General features: G+C 46.3%; 1 protein-coding gene and 1 non-coding gene across 10 annotated transcripts in view; both read left to right on the top strand.

Annotated features, from left to right (window-relative positions):
• Positions 1–18,252, top strand: part of FBLN5 (fibulin 5) — an 83,755-nt gene that overhangs the window by 14,629 nt on the left and 50,874 nt on the right. The window lies entirely within an intron of this gene.
• Positions 18,037–18,171, top strand: LOC114905414. Its single transcript, XR_003796240.1, has one exon. It is a non-coding gene; the product is annotated as a small nucleolar RNA SNORA1 (small nucleolar RNA).

Below are 18,252 nucleotides of genomic sequence, written 5' to 3'. Positions count from 1 at the left end.
TGGGAGATCCGGTGGTCAGCATCTCAGAGGACGGAGAGCCAGATAGACATGGTTACTGGCAAAGAGGAAAGGGCTGTTGCAGGAAAGGCAGGGTGCTGTGGAGTTAACAGTGTTGGTGCTGAAGACTCAGGGAGGGGTGAGCTGAGCGATTGGGCCCCTGGTATTTGAACCCCCATTAAGGAACCTTTCTATCATCATACTGCCTCTGAGAATAGGACCTTTGGCTAGGGTCCCTGAATGTTGATGCCACTTGTTTACGCGTATTTGTCCCGTTTGGGGCTCAACTCGTCACCACTCTGGGTGGACATTCTTTGTTCTGGCTTTGCAAATCAGCTTGGCTCAGTGTCAAATCTAGGGACTCCACCAATAACTGATGCTCGTGAAATGTTTCACAACTGAGAAAGCAGTCTTTTACTAGAGCCGCGCTACCCCAGGGACTGAAGGAATTCCTCTGGTCATTTGTGAAGTTACAAGCAATATCTTTATACTCCCTCCTGGCCTGGGGTTTTCTCATTGATCAAAGCGCCTGAGCGGGCAGAGAGGAACACAAATGGATCCTTTTGGAAGATGAATGGCATTGGCCTGAGGCTTTCTCTTGAGTTATTTTTCCTGAAAGCCAGCCAATGTGTATTCAGTCACTGTTTATAGAGCACCTCTTTGGTGCCAGGCTCTGGCTTAGGCACGGAGGGGGCAGGGAGTCTGGGCGCAGCCGTGGGGCTGTCTTCAGAGCTTACCATCAAGGAAGGGAGATTAGTCACGGAACAAGCAGCTGAACTACCAGGTGGCCTCTGATTGATTCCTGAGAAGTTCGAAGAAAAGGCAGAGATGGGAAGGCTGTGTGTGCTGGAGTGGAGAGGGCTGGAACTGGGAAGCCAGCCAGGCCTTGATTCTCACCTTGGTTTGGCCACTTCCTGGCTGTGAGACTGGAGCCTCAGTTTCCTCATCTGTAAAATGGGTACAACGATGCCTACCTCACAGATAACTTGTGAAAATATCTTGCCCGGTGTCTGCACGGAGTATCACGTGGTAAGTGTTAATTGAGAAAGATCCTAGGGTCTTGAGATAACCTGTAGAGAGTCATCGAGTCTGAAAATGTATTGAGGGCCTAGTTCTTGAAAACTTTTAAAATGACCTAAAACCGAGCGTGGTACTCACCCACCTTGCAGACCTTGCTGGGCTTTGCCCAGTTCAGTGCTTAATGAGACTTCAGTCAGATGCTTCGAGATGCCGGCAAAGGCTAGGTTTATTTAATTGTGGAACAAAACAATTAACCACCCAGCAGGTAAGACAAAGGGCAAGAGTGCTTGGATGGGGCAGCCGCCTGCAGGCTTTTCTTCTTACTTTTTTAACACAGGTTTGAAACCAAGTCCTCTGGATGAGACCGGAAAGAGAGCACAGGAAGCAGAAACCACTCGGTTCTTTAGCTGCTAAAGGCATCAGGACCAGGCAGGCCTGGTGAGGAGGGGGACCCAGGATTGAGGTGGGACACAGTCAGGTTTGCTCAGATGTCCTTGTGAACTGGGCCTCAGCAAGCCTGTTCACATGCGGCCCCCCCACTCAGGTTGTCCCATCTTGCTTCAGGTCTCTCCCGCTCATTGGCTGGGACGGTGAGCAAGCAGCTCAGCCTCTCTGAACCTCAGTTTTTCCATCTGTAAATAGGGATGACAGCATTAACTATTAGTGTAGGATATTTGGGAGAATTCAATGAGATAGTGCATGTGCCTGGTCTAGTATGGAGGCTGGCTCTCAGTAAGGGTTAATAACAGTTAGTTGTTACAATGTTATTTTTACTGTGTCAGATCTCATCATTCCGTGATGAATTCTCCTACTCCAAACCCCTAGTCCTGTTATTCTGTTATTGTTTATTCTTTCCTCTGGGAATCAGACTTAAGAATGCAAGGCTTTTAGGGGGTTGAGGGTTGAATTCTCGCCACTTTCAGTGTCAGGGGTTGGGGTTACTTGTGCTTCCAAGGAGAATGCAGCAGAGAAGGGGCTCCAGGAGGTTGTTCACAGCAGCTCTTCTTAGACATGAATGTGCCCCTGAGTCACCTGGGGAAATGCAGAATCTGACTCTGCAGGTCTGGTCTGGGGCCCGAGGTTCTGCCTTTTGCAGAAGCTCCTGGATGATGTGATCCTGCTGGTCCAGGAAGGCTCTTGTCCATCTGTCTACTCTTAGATAGGCCTGCATTTAAAGAAAGGTAGAAACTTTATTTTTTAAATGAAATTCCCATATTATATGAATCTGTTAGAAGAATGTATTACTTTTGTTTAAAAACAAAAACAAAAAATCCAAAAGAAATGTTTTTAAAGCCTAAATTGAAGCAGAATGCTGTAGTGGTAAAGACAGGACATCAGTAAGAGCTGAACTCTGATCCCAGAGCAGCTGTGTGCCATTAAGAAAGTCACTTGGCTTCTCTGGCCTACGGTTTATTATCTGTAAAAAGAAGGGATTAGGGGTCTTAATATGGGGTCTGTGGATGGAATTTAGGGGATCCATTCTCATCTTTTTTCTCTACTAACTTCTAATGAAATTTAGTATTATTTTTCTTTATAGAGGCAGTAAGCCACAGGACTCTTAGCAATACCTGTGGCAGTATTAACAAGAGAAACACAGATATTTATACATCACATTACAACTGTACCAGTTATTCTGACATATTTTGAAGTTTTTGATGTATTTTGAAATATTATTTTGAAGTATTCTCACTTACCGTTACTTGAAAATTGTAGGAGATATTAGACCTGCTGTCCAGTCTTGTCATTTCTAATTTTTGTCACTGATAAAGAAGCGTGTATATTACTATACATATTACACATATGTTTAAAAAATATTTTGATAACTGTCTTTCAGTGTAATTGGGTTCTTTCATAATCCTGTGAATTTAATGTATGCAATTAAAAACATTATTCTGAGAAAGGGTCCATGGCTTCATCAGTCTGCAAAACGCATTCCCTGGACCAGATGATTTCTTCAATTCCCAGTCCTTAGGAAAGATAATGTTTGTGTCCAGACAGCCTGGGTTTTCTGTTAACTCGCTCTCACCTGGATCACTCGTGATGTGGTCCTTCTCTACTCGTGTGTTCCAACCAGCCCACACACTTGGTGACATCTTCTACTAGGACCGTGTCAGTCCTCCATTTATGAGGAAGCCCGAACCACCCACAGTTGGAGCCACCCACGGGGACTGGCCCCGGCCTGCGGTGAGGTCCAGGGCACTGGCCAGCCTCCGCGCTGTGTGGAAACCCACTGTGGGGCACGCCCGGCCCTGGGTGCCTTTGTGTGTGGAATAGGCGCTTCCCCACTGCCTAGCGTGGCAGTTTTCTCAATGAACCACAACTTTTTCTTGGCTCTCACCTTATGTTCCTTGGTCTGGTCGTGTTCCTTTTCAATATGTTCCATTCTGGGATTAGCCAGTTGTATGTGAAGAGCAAGTGTGGGGATCGCAGGAGGATGGAGAAGCGGGAACTTTGAGCAGCAGCACGATCCAGCTTTGCTTTGGATGGTCCCAGTGAAAGCGGGTGTTAAGGCCAGATCTCCAGAGAGCCCCTGCTGGAGGGCCATTGCAGCCCGTTCAGCCGCGTGTGCTTGAAATTAGCGGGAGGTGCATGTTTCTCAAAGAGGCGCAGTGATTCTGAGTGTGTGGGAAGGTGTCTGTACCCCCTCCTTTGTCGTCAATACTGGTTGTAGATTTCTTTTCAAAGATCCTTTTGACCAAGGCGGGTGAGCACACCACTGGAAAACTTGAGAGCAGAACTGCTCGCGTAGGTTCTGCGCCCGCCTTGGCAGCTTCTGCGGGAGCTCTGCGTGGCTCTGCTCTGCGTGTGTGCATGGCGTCTGCGGCTCCTGCCCCCACCCCAGCGTGATGCAAGAAACAGTGATTTGGGAGCTCTCTGTGCTATTAGGAAAGGATTAAATGAAATAAAGAAGTACAAATACCATATGAAAGCAAAGTGTTAGTGTTGTGGAGAGTGTGTGCATGCGTACTGATCGAAAACCATATGAAACTGATCGGTATGGTCAGTTTCAAAATCAGTATGAAACTGATTAAAACCATAAATTAGGAATCGTATTTAATGTTGCCAACAACAGCCTCAAGCAAATATCATCTGGGAGGCCCAAGTTATATCTGCTGTTACCCAAAGAAAGGGGATCTTTTATTCTCAAAGGCCTGGAAGGAGTCGGTGACTAGGCCAGGGAGTGGTGGACGGCAGTTGGATGCGTGGGGAGAGTGTGGGCTCTCGATTCAGAGATGCTGGGGTTCGAGCCCCACCCCCGCACAGGTGCCTGGCTCCGAGCGGTAAACCCTTTGAGTGGCCTATCTACCAGATGGGATGATAGTACTTGCTTTTAGCAAAGGATGTGCTGAGTGTCTGACAGTCCTGTCTGCAACCGCTAGGCAATAGCTGCTGTCACTCTCCCTACCCCTTCCCGGAGGGGCAGCAACTCTGTTGCGTCATATCTTGCCAATCCCTGCCCAGCCACGGGGGCAGACGGGGCAGGTGCTTGCTGGCAGCTTATCCCAGGTGGGGAGGTTTGAGGAGGGAGAGGGAAAGGGGAGGAATTCCCTGGCGGTCCAGTGGTTAGGACTCTGTCCTGCCACTGCAGGGGGCACGGGTTCGATCCCTGGTCAGGGAACTAAGATTCCGCATGCCAAGCAGTGTGGCCAAAAAAAAAAAAAAAGAAGGCGAGGGAAAGTCACCGCCTTTGGGTTTGCGACCACATGCTGATTCTTCTCCCAGGCTCCACTCAGCCAGAGGGCCTGCCTTTGAGCTGTTCTCTGGGGCCCTCTTACCCCTGGGGGTGCCTAGGAGGCAGATGGGTACATTCATTCTCTTCCTTTGGCTGCCAGCCTCTCTGGACACATGGACACGCAGACAGACAGAAAGACAGACTCCAGGCCACGCTGGCCGAGCAGGCAGTGACTGGGAAGTGCTGGTGGCCTCGTCTGACCCGTCATCAGAGACACCCCTGAGTCAGATGACCCCCGAGCAGTCTGGCTGGTCTCCCACTTGGAGGCAGAAAGGCCGCGGCTTCCTGGCATCCCCCAGGTGTGTGACAGTGGGCAGGCAGGTGCCCACGTGCTCTCACCAGGGCGTGGGTGTTGGGAGTTGGGACTGTGGCGGGAGGGTTCCTTGGACGCAGCCACTGCGCCAGCATCCACTGTTTATCCTCAGCATCTGGCAGCGTGAATTCTCAGTAAGCTATTGACAACTAATGAATGAATGAGTGAAGGGATGAATGGAAGGAGAGTGTGGGCACCGTTCAACTCAGGCGAGTGGGGGTACCTTCACTCACTTCCATACTCGGTCTCTCATCACCCCTCAAAGCCCACCCCCCGACCGGCCCCCACTGTGCTGGGTGCCGAGGGAGGACCAAGATAACCAAGCTTGTCTCTGTTCCTTGAACGCCAGGGCCGTGGTTACTGTGTGTGCCCCCGCACCCGGCATGCTTCCTTGGACCACCGGCACTCAGTGGGCGTTGAACTGAATTGAATTTACGCTGTAGCTGAGGGGCTGATGGGAAAAGATGCTTGTGAACAACCATCTGTTCAGACTGATTTACAAAGAGACCTACCTCCACCATCCTTTCCGCTTTGGGCTGTGCCACAGGGGAAATCTGTGGAAGGCTGTGTTCTTTCCACCTTGGACCTGGGACTTTTGTTTCTCTGCCATGGGAGGGATTGGCTCTCAGGGATCCGCCTCCAGCCAGGGTCAGCTCCTCGCAAAACTCCAAGGGGCTCCATTCAATTGTATGACATGCTGTTGGCATCCCCTGGAGCCCAGCAAGCAGCAGGAGGCTCCTGTTTGTCTTGGAAACAGAGGTGCATGCTTGGGGAAGGGTCCCCGGGCCATCTCCTTGGGGGCTGGCAGGGAAAGGACATTCACAGGATTCCTTCCCTCCAGAGGGACTCAGACATCAGACTGGATGTTAAGGACTGACCTCCCATTCCCCTCGGCTTGTCGGAGCCGGGCCAGAGGGGAGATGGGGACAGCCAGCCCTGGGCCCTGCCCCAGGCAGCCAACATCCACAGGCTCCAGGGGACGCGGGCGGGTCGGGGCTGGGAGGCGATGAGGCGTGGGGGACTTGTCAGTGTGAACTGACTTTCCTTCAAGCTAAAACATTTGCAGAAACCCAGCCAGAGTTGATTTATGAGCCCCACATATTTCACAGGTCTTAACGCATCCCCCAGGAATCAATGAGGTCAGACAGAACAGACTTTGCATCCGGAATCAGTATGAAATTGGCATCTTCAACAGTTCCCATGGGAAGCAAGGGATAATAATTTAAGGGAGATTATATTAAATATTGCAAAGACACAAAAAACCTGGACTCTGCTTCATTCCCGTTGGGGAGAAAGACAAGTCATCTGTTTTCTGCATCTGAGCTGGGTGAGGGGTGGCCGTTTCTGCTGAAGCCACTGTGACCAAAATGAAACATGATGGGAGGGGGGCGCTAGGGCGGGCGATGAACTCAGAGCCAACTTAGCAGTGACCACAGCATCCTGTACTGTGTCCTCTGCTACGTGCTCTGTAACAGTGATAAATAGACATTTGTGATTATTTATTTAATGTCTCTCTGTCCAGCAGGAACTTTCTGTCTCGTTCACTGTTGTATTTTTAGCACCTGATAAGCATTTGTTGAACAAGCAGAAAAGCGGCATGCGGTGAACTGTATGTAGTGTGTAAATGAGTGAGAGAAGCAGCTTGCACCTCAGGTACAGTTGTCCACACTGCTTAATCTATTATCATTAATGGACTTCATTCGTTTATCATTTCCATGCTGGGGTCTGTGCTGTTCACACAAAGATAAATCAGGCATCATCACTACCTTCGGGAATTCACAGTCTCTTGCCAGGAGTTGAGGTAGGTTGGTAGGACGTAGGGAGCCCAACACATACATAGTTATAGCCCAAGGTCATGGGACAGCAGCCAAAGCAGGTACGAGGCTCTCTGTTGGCCCTGGCTGGAGTGATCACAGAATCCTTCCATAAGGACAGGTGTTACACATCTGTGCATCCATTTGATTATACACGTATTCACTGAGCACGTCTCTGTGTCAGACACTGCCAAGTGCTGGGAGGGGATCTAAAGATGAATAAGAGTTGGTCCCTGCCTTCAGGATCTCACAGCTGAGCAGATGTGAGTGGGAGTTGGGGAAGGGTGGGTGCCCGTAACTCATCAGTGTCTTTACATGAGCCGGAGTGTGAGGGGTGGTGAGAGCAGTATGGCTGGGTGCTGTAGGGGTGCCCGCAAGGGATAGGGATTCTGCTCTGGCAATGGATATGATGGCCTCTAAGTCGATGTTTGGAGGCTTGAGTAGAATTTTCATGTGGGAGATGGTGAAGGGCTTTCTGGGTTGAGGGAACAGCCTGGGCAAAGACATGGAGGCCAGAAGCTTCACGGCACATTGAGGACTGCTGGTGAGGACCAGCCTTGGTCGTGAGCCCATTGGTCACCTGCCCATTTACGACAGCCAGTGTACGGCTGCAGCATGGACATGGGGTGGGGTCGGGGCAGCCATAGAGTGAGAGATGAGGCTAAGGAACTTGGCAGGAGCTTGGCATGGCCTTGAATGCCATGCCAATCTCTTGGACTCTGTTCTGTAAACACTGGTTTTTAAGTGGTATCTTGACATCTGTTTGAAGAAGATTCCTGGTTTAGGAGCCCAGGAATTAAATCACAACTGGGGTCATGATTTAATCTCATCACTGCAACAAACTCAGTGGGGGGGTCGCGGCTCCTTTTCCCTCTCTTTCGGGGCTCCATTTCCCCATCTATACAAGAGGGGCCGAACCACAGTCTCCAAGGCTCCCTGCAGCCCTGACCACTCAGGATGTGGACATGCTTGTGACTACTAGGTGAGGGTACATTCCGGAGGCAGGTAGATTCTAGAGATAGTATCTTTTCACTGGAGGCAGTGATTTTGCATTAAGTCTAAACTAATGATTGGGCCGCCTCTAAGGATATCGCCTCCATGCTCTGTAAGAGTCCTGCTTGGAGCCTTCTTTTAAGCTTGAGGCAGAGATGAGCCCTTTTTTGAGTCCCTCCAGGAAAGGGGCATCAGTGGATGGTGATGAAATTAGCTCTGACTGTGATGATAGCACATGGCCTGGTCCTGTAAGAAATCTGGCGTTGCCTTTATAACACCTGGAGAGAATTTGCAAGCAGCCGGAGCAAAACACAAATTCCTTGCAAAGCCAAGAATCTTCTTAGATTGACCAATGGGCTAAGAATGTAAGAGTTCCACAATCAGACCTTTCTGGGAAATCCCGCACCTCAGACCTTCTAAAAAGACCCTTTTTAAAGGATCGTCTCAATCTCATTTAGCTCTAGAGAGCAGAAGCTGGCCCAGGACCAGGTGGTGCTGGCCTGTGGTCTGATGGCTACTCACTGTGGGAAGCTGGATCCTATAGCTACATCCTTAAGGGACTCCCTTAATTATAATAATTCCCACTTGAACATTGCCTCTCGCTTTTCCAAATGCTTTCGCATCTACTGAATTCTCAGACAGCCCAATAGGCAGGCTCAGGATCGTTTTCCCCATTTTAGAGAATACTTGGAAGGGCTCTGTGACTGTCCCAATATCCCACAGTTTATCCGTGGGAGAGGTCGACCAGAGTGTAAACTTGCTGACTTTCAGACCCTCCTCCTCCCGTAAGATGGGCCAGATGCTCTTTACTGATCACAGGCTACACTGGCCTCCTTTGTCTTCTCAAACAGAGCATCCCCACCCCAGGGCCTTTGCACTTTCAAGTCCCTCTGTTTGGAACTCTCTCTGGTTCATTCTCCTCTTTCAGGCTTCAGCTCAGTAGATGATACCTTCTTAAAGAGCCTGTCCCTGACCAACCTGTCCAAAGTCACCCTGCAATCATTCTCCGTCACAGCTCGTATCATTATTACTTGTCCCAAACTTGAGAGTGTGTAAAATCATCTGGAGGGCTTCAAACACAGATTGCTGGCTCCCACCCGCAGAATTTCTGATTCAGTAGGTCTGGGGTGAGGCCTGGGCTTTCAAGTGATGCTAATCCTTCTGGTCTGGGACCTTACTTTGAGAACCACTGATTGATGGCTATCTTTTTTTTTTTTTTTTTTTTTTTGTGGTATGCGGGCCTCTCACTGTTGTGGCCTCTCCCGTTGCGGAGCACAGCCTCCGGATGCATAGGCTCAGCGGCCATGGCTCACGGGCCCAGCCACTCCGCGGCATGTGGGATCCTTCCAGACCGGAGCACGAATCCGTGTCCCCCGCCTCGGCAGGCGGACTCTCAACCACTGCGCCACCAGGGAAGCCCAATGACTTTTAATTAAATAGTTTTATTGAGGCATAATTGACATGTAACATTATATTAGTTTCAGGTGTACAGTATAATGATTCAATGTATATGTCGTATCCCCACAATAAGTCTAGTTAACATCCATCACCATACATAGTTAAAAAAAATTTTTTCTTGTGATGAGAACTTTTAAGATCTACTCTCAACAACCTTCAAACATGAAATACAGTATTATTAACTACAGTCACCATGAGGTATGTTACATCCCTATGACTTATTTATTTTATAACTGGGTATTGGTACCTTTTGACTCACTTCACCCATTTTGTCCACCCCTACCCCCTGCCTCTGGCAACCACCAATCTGTTCTCTGTATCTATGAGCTTTTTTTCCCTTAAGAGTCCACATATAAGTGAGGTCTGAGGAACTGGTCTTTCTCTGACTTATTTCATTTAGCATAATGCCCTCAAGGTCCATCCACGTTGTAGCAAATAGAAAGATTCCCCCCCCCCCGCTTTTTTAAAATTTTATTTATTTGTTTTATTTATTTATTTTTGGCTGCGTTGGGTCCTCGTTGCTGGGCACGGGCTTTCTTTTAGTTGCGGCGAGCGGGGGCTACTCTTCATTGAAGTGCGCAGGCTTCTCATTGCGGTGGCTTCTCTTGTTGCGGAGCATGGGCTCTAGGCGTGGGGGCTTCAGTAACTGTGGCACGTGAGCTCAGTAGTCGTGGCTCACGGGTCTAGAGAGCAGGCTTAGTAGTTGTGGCACACGGACTTCGTTGCTCCGCGGAATGTGGGATCTTCCTGAACCAGGGCTCAAACCCGTGTCCCCTGCACTGGCAGGTGGATTCTTAGCCACTGGGGAAGCCCAAGATTTCCCTTTTTTATGGCTGAATAATATTCTATATTATGTATACGCCACCTTTTCTTTATCCATTCATCCACAGGTGGACATGTGGGTTGTTTCCATATCTTGGCTGTACTTATTTGTTTATTGTCTATTCCACCTCCTATCTTGTTTCTGCTCTATCCCTAGTGCCTGGTCCATCATTTGTATTTGTCAAATGAGTATTGACTGAAGACTCAGTCGGACTCCTTGCTTTATAGTCATCCCACACCTAAGAAGGAAGGTCAAACATTGACAGAAACCCTGGGAGCTATCTGGTCTGATCTCTCCTCCCCGTTACCTTTTTCTTTAACTTTTTTCACACTCAAGTTTTTTCTAAGGGTCATTATTTTTTTTTTTTGAAGTATAGTTGATGTGCAAAATTACATGTTACAGGCGTACAGCACAGTGATTCCCAACTTTAAAGGTTTACTCCATTTATAATTATTATAAAATATTGGCTATATTCCCTGTGTTGTACAATATATTTTTATAGTTTATTTTATACTTAATAGTTTGTACCCCTTGATCCCCTATCCCTATCTTGCCCTCGCCCTTCCCTCTCCCCACTGGTAACCACTAGTTTACTCTTTATCTCTGTGTGTCTGTTTCTCTTTTTGTTATGTTCACTAGTTTGTTGTTCTAAGGGTCATTATTAAATTTATGTATAGATTTCATGGACGATTTTTATAAAATTCCAATGAATTGCGCTGTCTGGGTTCAAGGAGGGTTGTCCAAAATCCAACCAAGCCATAGGGCATCCGGCCAAGTGTGGCTCCCTGAGTCTGCCATGTCTCTGTGTTGTACTTAAACCTTGATACTCACCTCCCCTGTCAGCAGGTGGGGAAGAGCCCACACATCCTCACTCTTCCCCCTTTGACAAATTACAGGCGAGCTAGCTGCGATTGGGGTGGGAGGGAGAATATAGGTTGGGACTATGACTCAGGGTTTTCCCTTTGTGACGAGCAGATTGGCACTAAGGGAAGAAACCTTGATCTTGGGCTTGTCAGCACTTTGTTCAAACAAACTGCAACCCAGCCCAGATGCCACAGCTGTAAACCTCTTGGGAACTTTCTGGGTAAATGAATTAGAATTTTATGACTGGCTTGCGTAGAACGCTTCTCCTAACTCCCAAAGTGGTGCTTTCAGAACCCTCAAGTGTCTGACGCCTCTCCTATCCTGAGGTTTCAAAGAACAAAATTGAGATTTTGCCAGACTGGAATTGGGGTTTTTTTTTTTCCACTAGTGCATTTTATTTTATTTTATTTTTAACATCTTTATTGGAGTCTAATTGCTTTACAATGGTGTGTTAGTTTCTGCTTTACAACAAAGTGAATCAGCTATACGTATACATATATCCCCGTATCCCCTCCCTCTTGCGTCTCCCTCCCACCCTCCCTACCCCACCCCTCTAGGTGGTCACAAAGCACCGAGCTGAGCTCCCTGTGCTATGCGGCTGCTTCCCACTAGCTATCTATGTTACATTTGGAATTGGGTTTTAAATGTAAAATTTGATCTTCCCTGTCTAAGGAGAGTTGAAGATGAGGTCTGAGGTGTTTATGGATCCTCCCAAGGTAGCACTGTGGCTGGGGGAGTGCTGAGGGTGGGCTAGGGCCAGCTTCGTCCTTTAGTTGGGGGCAGGGCTCCTTTGAGGACCCAAGGGAAATGGAGTGTGTGTGTGTGTGTGTGTGTGTGTGTGTGTGTGTGTGTATCCCCGGGATGGAGGGTTGCCAACTCTTTTGGAGACCACCACATGGCTGCCCTGGAATAAGTATTGTGGGGACAACTAACTCTGCCCAAGAGAGTCAAGGAAGTCTACCCAGAGACGACACGGTCATAGTTGAGTTGGGAATCTGGAGACCAGGGATGGGAAATAATCTGTCCAGTGTCACCTTGCCTGTCATTTGCAGAGCTGGGATAAAGCCCAAAGTCACAGGACTCCTAATCCCAGGAAACTGTGTTGTGCTGTGGAAAGAGACTGCATTTGGAAGCTGAGTGCCCTTGAACAGGTCCCTTCTTCTCCGTGGGCCTCACAGAGGAGCATGATCTGTAGGATTAGTTAGGTGCACTCACTCATTGTGGGGATAACAAATGAACAACACAGGATCTCAGGCAGACAATGGCGGGAGCTCTGATTCTGGTGCCCGCGTTAACTTTTATATTCTAAGCAGTATGGTCAGGCTAGTGTTTGTCGGGATAAGGTGAGTCAGGGCATTAAATTGAACTGTCTTTCTAAAGTAGGCTCATTGCATCGGCCTCAGTTCCTTTCACTAGAGTTTGGTTTCACAAGAATTCTGCCCCAACCCAGCTGCATGGGCAGGCCAAGCCAAATCTACTTTGTAAGTCATACAGCTCTGTTCTTTCCACGTTCAAGCTCCATAAAGAGTTGTAAATGGAACAAATGTGGCTGTTAGCATGATCTCCCTCTGAAGGTGAAAAAATAATTAAAAGGAGACAGGAGACCCTGGTGGACGAATCACAGAAGGGTTAATAAAATAGAAAGCAATTAAGACAGTAGGAGATAGTGTGACTTGGCTTTTAGCTCTCGTGAGGAGGACAGGATCGCCAGGATCGCGTTCCAGGGCAGCCTTCTGACCATGAGGAAGAATGTGTGTGGTTCCAGAGTTGAGCCCAGCGAGCCACAGCCACGCTAAGAACCCTGAGACCAGGTGGGGGAGGGAGGAGGGCAAGCCGGTGACGTCCCTCTGGGAGGCTGGGGACAGTCTCCAGGGTGGGAGGTGTTCAGGGCCAGGGCGAAGCACACAGAAAGTCCGAGTGTACTCGGGTTGCCATAACAAGTACCACAGACTAGGGAGCTAGGACAACAGACATCTATTTTCTCACAGTTCCAAAGACTGGAAGTCCAAGATCAAGGTGTAGGCAGAGTTGGATCCTGCTGAGGGCCTCAAGGGAGGGGTCTGTTCTAGGCTTCTCTCCTTGGCTTATAAAAAGTCACCTTCATATCGTCTTCCTTCTATGTGTATCTCTGTGTCCAAACTCCCCCATCTTATGAGGATGCCAGTCACATTGGGTTAAGATCCACCCTAATGACTTCAGTTTAACTTAATCACTTTTAAAGGCCCTATCTTCAAAGGCAGTCACATTCTGAGGTACTGGGGGTTAAAACGTCAACATATGAATTTTAAGGGACACAATCTGACTTCAACATATGAATTTTGGGGGGACACAATTCAGCCCAAAACACAAGACACAGTCCCTTTTCCTCCGGGAGGGGGACCCATGTGACATGAGAAGCCACTGGGAATGCCATTTTTTGCTCTTATCCTTAATGACCCAGGCCTTAGGTGATTTCCCCTAGGAAGCCTTCTTAGATCTTTACCACCCCGCCCAAGCCCATTGGACTCCCTCCCCACCTCCCCTTGAGTTCTCCAAACACTTAGCTGGTACCTCTATTGGGGCATTTATCATCATCTACCTTAGACTTAATGAGAAATGTGTCTATGCTCCTGACTTATTGAAGCCACATGTCTTAGGCATCTTTGTGTCTCTCTCATATCCCCTGCCTCCTGTCTTGCATATAGAGCAGGTTTGATAATATTTGTTGGCTTGTTGACGGGCCGGCTGTCCAAGAAAGTTGGGTAATAAGTGCTGGATAAACAGGAAGATGCAGCTATTAATAAAACAGCAACGTGCCTTTCCTTAGAGTCTTGGCACTCGCAAAGTCGAGCTCCTGGATTTATAAAGAAAAGAAGCTCCTTCCACCCTTCTAACCTTGTTTGACCTAAAGGGTCAACGGAAGACTCTGCCAACTGGGTGCTCAGTGTTCTTAAACCCCCAGAGTTCAAAGACGATGACTTCTCTGGCCAGTCTTGAAGAAACTCTTCAATCATTTCTTGAATAATGGCATTCTTTTGGCCCGGCTCTATGGATACTCCGCCTTCCACCCCCAGTCCAGTGACCTTCTGTCCCCTTGTTTCTTGGCTGAACGTCTGGGTCTGCTGTAGAGAGCAGAAGCAGTTTCATCAGAGCGAGGGTCCTTCCCACGAATGCAGAGCCACACAGCCCAGAAAGCCTGACTGTGCGGAAACAGCTGGGTTTTGGCAGGCTGATTTTGAAGAACAATGCTAATAATTGAAAATCACTTTGTTTCAGAATGGTGTATGCAGGATGAGGAATGTACTGTTAGATAAGGCAGGTCACCCATCTTGTTAAGAGAAGACTTATTTGAGGATTTGCTCTGAAATCCCTACCTTTACTTTCCCTCACCTCCTACCTTTACTTTCTTCTAGTAGAGCTTCCCACCTGGTCCCTGGGAGGTAGGTGTGCCTGGGGATTGGTCCCTTCAGCTCTTGGGATGGTTGGCAAGGGCTTGGGATGCTTGAGTCCTTGGGCCAGTTGCCTTTGCTTTCTCCATTGTGCCTTACACACTTCTAGAATTTTCTGTGTGTGCCCCCAAATGGAAAAGGTTGGGGAGGACTGCTTTAGACTGATGTATTCTGCAGAGATTTCTAGGATCACAGAGCAGGTTTCTCAATATTTACCTTTTAAAAGGAAACACATTCACTTATTACTCTTGGTGCTCTGGCTTTGGACAAAATGAATGCCAATATTAGGACTCTGTGGTTCAGTAAAGTTGTAGGGAAATTTGATTACATTCAATGTATTAATCATCTGGACTCTCGTGGTTGCAAGTAACAGAAACCCAGCTCAGAGTTGCTTAAGCAAAAAAATAAATAAAACAACAACAACACAAACCCAACTGCATGACCACATAATTTATTTTTTCATAACTGAGAAGTCCACGAGTAGAATGAGCCCTGGATGACTGGATCATATCATACGGACTTGGTTTTGTTCTCTCTCCGTCTCCTGTCTCCAATACAAAGGCTTCTTCATTCTCAGGGCAGGCTCTCTCAAGAGGTAGCCCCTGGCAGCTGCAGGCTTTTCTCTGACCAGGTTAGCAACACAGAGAGATTGCCTCAATCTTTAGAGCTCTTTTAAAAGGATAAAGTCAGACTCTGTTAGCTAGTTTGGGTCACATGCCCATTCCTAAACTCATCACTGTGACCAGAAACATGTGGGGTTTTGATTTACCAAACCTGCATCACAGGTCCAATGCCGGAGCCAGTAGTGGATGTAAAGCTATCTGGAACACACTTTCCACACTAAAGGTGAGGAAAGATGGTTTCTCAAAGGAAAATCGGAATGCTATTACCTCCTGAAGGGAGTTTGGATGTTGAGTGGGCAAGAGCTATACCTGGCATTCCGGCTTCCACGTGGAAACAGAGGAAATGGAAGGACTCTAGTTTGTTCTGAGCCAACAGTGACAGATAATGGAGAATGTGCTCTCCAGCTGATTCAGTGTCCTTCATACATGCAGTCTTCTGGGGCACTGGGGGATGGTCACCAGTAAAGAAGGCAGGGGCCCGGAACTGTTATTTATGCTACCCATCTGTCCTCATGTAGGCAGCTATCCACACTGTCCCTCAGAGACAGCGAACTCTCTTGTTCATTAAAAATTGTCAGGGAGATAATACCATGAAGCCTCTTTATAGAAATATCAGGCTGTTATAATTCTTTGAGTCAAGAAGAAATGCCTAGTACCTCACTTGAATCACTTGTGCTATTGTCTTTCTTATCCTGCCCTTAGGAAAAACAAAAAATAAAAAAAAACAAAGAATGGTAGATTAGTACTGTGTATAGCCATCATCGTCATCGTCATCTTCACCATCCCACCTCAAAGCACCTGTGTGTCTCTGATTCCATTTTTATTTTAATGGCGGTGATACGTTAATTGGTCATGTACGGTAACTGCCAACACTCACATGTGCAGAGCTGTTGGTCATTCTTTTATCTCCTGGCCCCTTATCATAGTAAATCTTGGCAATGGCCTTGGTTTTCTTATCTATAAAATGAGGATAATACCTATCTCATAAGTTTTTCCGTGAGGATTAAAAGAATATATATAAAGCACGTGATGTTAAAATAAGTAAGTTGCATAGCTATATGTAGCCATATGTTCCCTAAGACATGCTTCATGACAGTAATTACCTTCTGCCCTTAAAGAAAAGCCCCCACTGGTCACTTACAAAGTGCGGAGAGCTTCTAAGAACTTTTGAACTGGAATGATGGCCCAGGGATGCACCACTGCTCCATGACCAAGAAAGAAAATCTGAAGAAATTGAATAATGCTTTTCTGGAAAAGGACCATAGTTATGCTCGGGGCATAGTACTGAGATGTCAGAAATAGACTAGAATATTCCCTCCGAGTGTTTAATGGAGAAGCATCCATAGGAAGACCTCAGGGCCAGGGCCAGGATATCTGGACATGATTCCAGTTCTGCCCTTCACTAGCTGTGTGACCTTGAATATGTGTCTTAAACTCTCTGAATCTCAGTTTTCTCTTCTGTAAAATGGGGATAACAATTCCTGACCTGCCTACCTCACAGCATTATTAGTGATGCAGTACAGCCTTTAATACCTATAAAATCTGCAGAATTGTTTCCAGAGCATTAAAATAACTTGCTCCATTATATTTATCAGAATGCAGTGTACTTGTTGTCATGCTGTCTCAGTAAACCGTGAACTAAACTGGGAAAGGACTTATGCAATATTTTATATACACACAAAATTATATGTAACATATGTAAGCCAGATGTTTATTAACTATGCATATGGGAGAACCTAGCACCCAACCTAAGAACCTGTGGGCTTCTCCACCATCACACCTTGTATCTCCTTTCAAGGTCTTCTGAGACTTGCTTACTTCATTCAATGTTATATTTCTAAGATTCCCATCCATGTTGTTGTGTGTAGCTGCAGTTTATTTTTTGCTTCTGTATACTTTTCCACAATGAGACTCTACTGTATCACAGTTTATTAATTAATTCTTTCATTAGAAGACATTTGGGTTGTTCTTAGTTTTCTGTTATTACAAAGGATGATACTATGAACATTCTTCTGAGCGCTATACACCTGTGCTGTAAGGTATGGAAATTTCAACTTTACAAACCAATGCTTTGTTGTTTCCCAAAATAGTTATACTGGTTTACACACTAAGCAGTGATTAAGATTTTCTCTTGCTCTTCAGTCTCACCAACACTTGGTATTGATAGACTTCTTAATTTTTTGCCAATCCAGTAGTTGTAAAATGGTAGTTTTTGTGTTCTTAATTGCATTTCCCAGGTTACTAATGAGGATAATCATATTTTAATATATTTATTGGCCACGTGTGTTTCCTCTTTTGTGAAATTGTCTGATCGTATCTTTTGCCTGTTTTCCTATTGAATTTTCTTTCCTTTTTGTACTTGTGATTTGTAGAAATTTCTTTATATATCTAGATACTAATCCTTTTCAATTGTATGGGTTGCAAATATCTTCTCCCAATTTATGGCTTATCTTTTCAATATCTTCATGGTGTTTTTTGAGCTACAGACATTCCCAATTTTAATGTAGTTGAATGTTTTTGTGGAGGCTTGCTTGAAAAATCCTTCGCTACCCTAAGATCATAAATATGTTTTCTTATATTGTCTTTTAAAAGTTTTAAGACTTTGCTTTTCACATATAACTCTTGAATCTATTTGGAATTTATTAGTGTATATGGTGAAAAGTATAGATCCAGTTTCACTTTTCTCCATATGGATAATCACCTACCCTAACACCCTTTATTGAGTAGCTCCTCCCCTTCCCATTGCTCTGTAATGTCCCCTCATTTACTTATCAAGTGTCTACACCTGTGTTGTATCTGTGTTCTTGCTACTCTCTTCCATTGTTAGTTTTTGCACCAATACTACTCAGTGTTTATTATTATAGCTCATTAATAAGTCTTCCTATCTAATAAGACAGACTCCTTTTACTTTCTTTTTCAGGAGTGTCTTGGCTATTCTTGGGCCAAGTGCCTTAAAAAAAAAATTGTTGAAGCCTCATTCTATTGAAAATGGGCACTGTTGTTCATGGGGCCTATAAATTGTTAATGTGGCTACACTGAGAACACAGGTTTTGCTTCCATCACTGTAATATTATTGCAATGGTGACAGTGAGACATGTAACTTTTTTTTTTTTTAAAGAAAAAACTTGTTGAAATTTTGGTTGCAATTCAGTGAGGTTTTAGATAAATTTGAAGAGAACCGACATC

This window comes from Monodon monoceros, unplaced genomic scaffold (assembly GCF_005190385.1).
Source record: "Monodon monoceros isolate NGI ecotype Baffin Bay Population unplaced genomic scaffold, NGI_Narwhal_1 Super_Scaffold_21, whole genome shotgun sequence".
Taxonomy (NCBI): domain Eukaryota; kingdom Metazoa; phylum Chordata; class Mammalia; order Artiodactyla; family Monodontidae; genus Monodon; species Monodon monoceros.
This window is presented reverse-complemented; position numbering and strand designations above follow the sequence as displayed.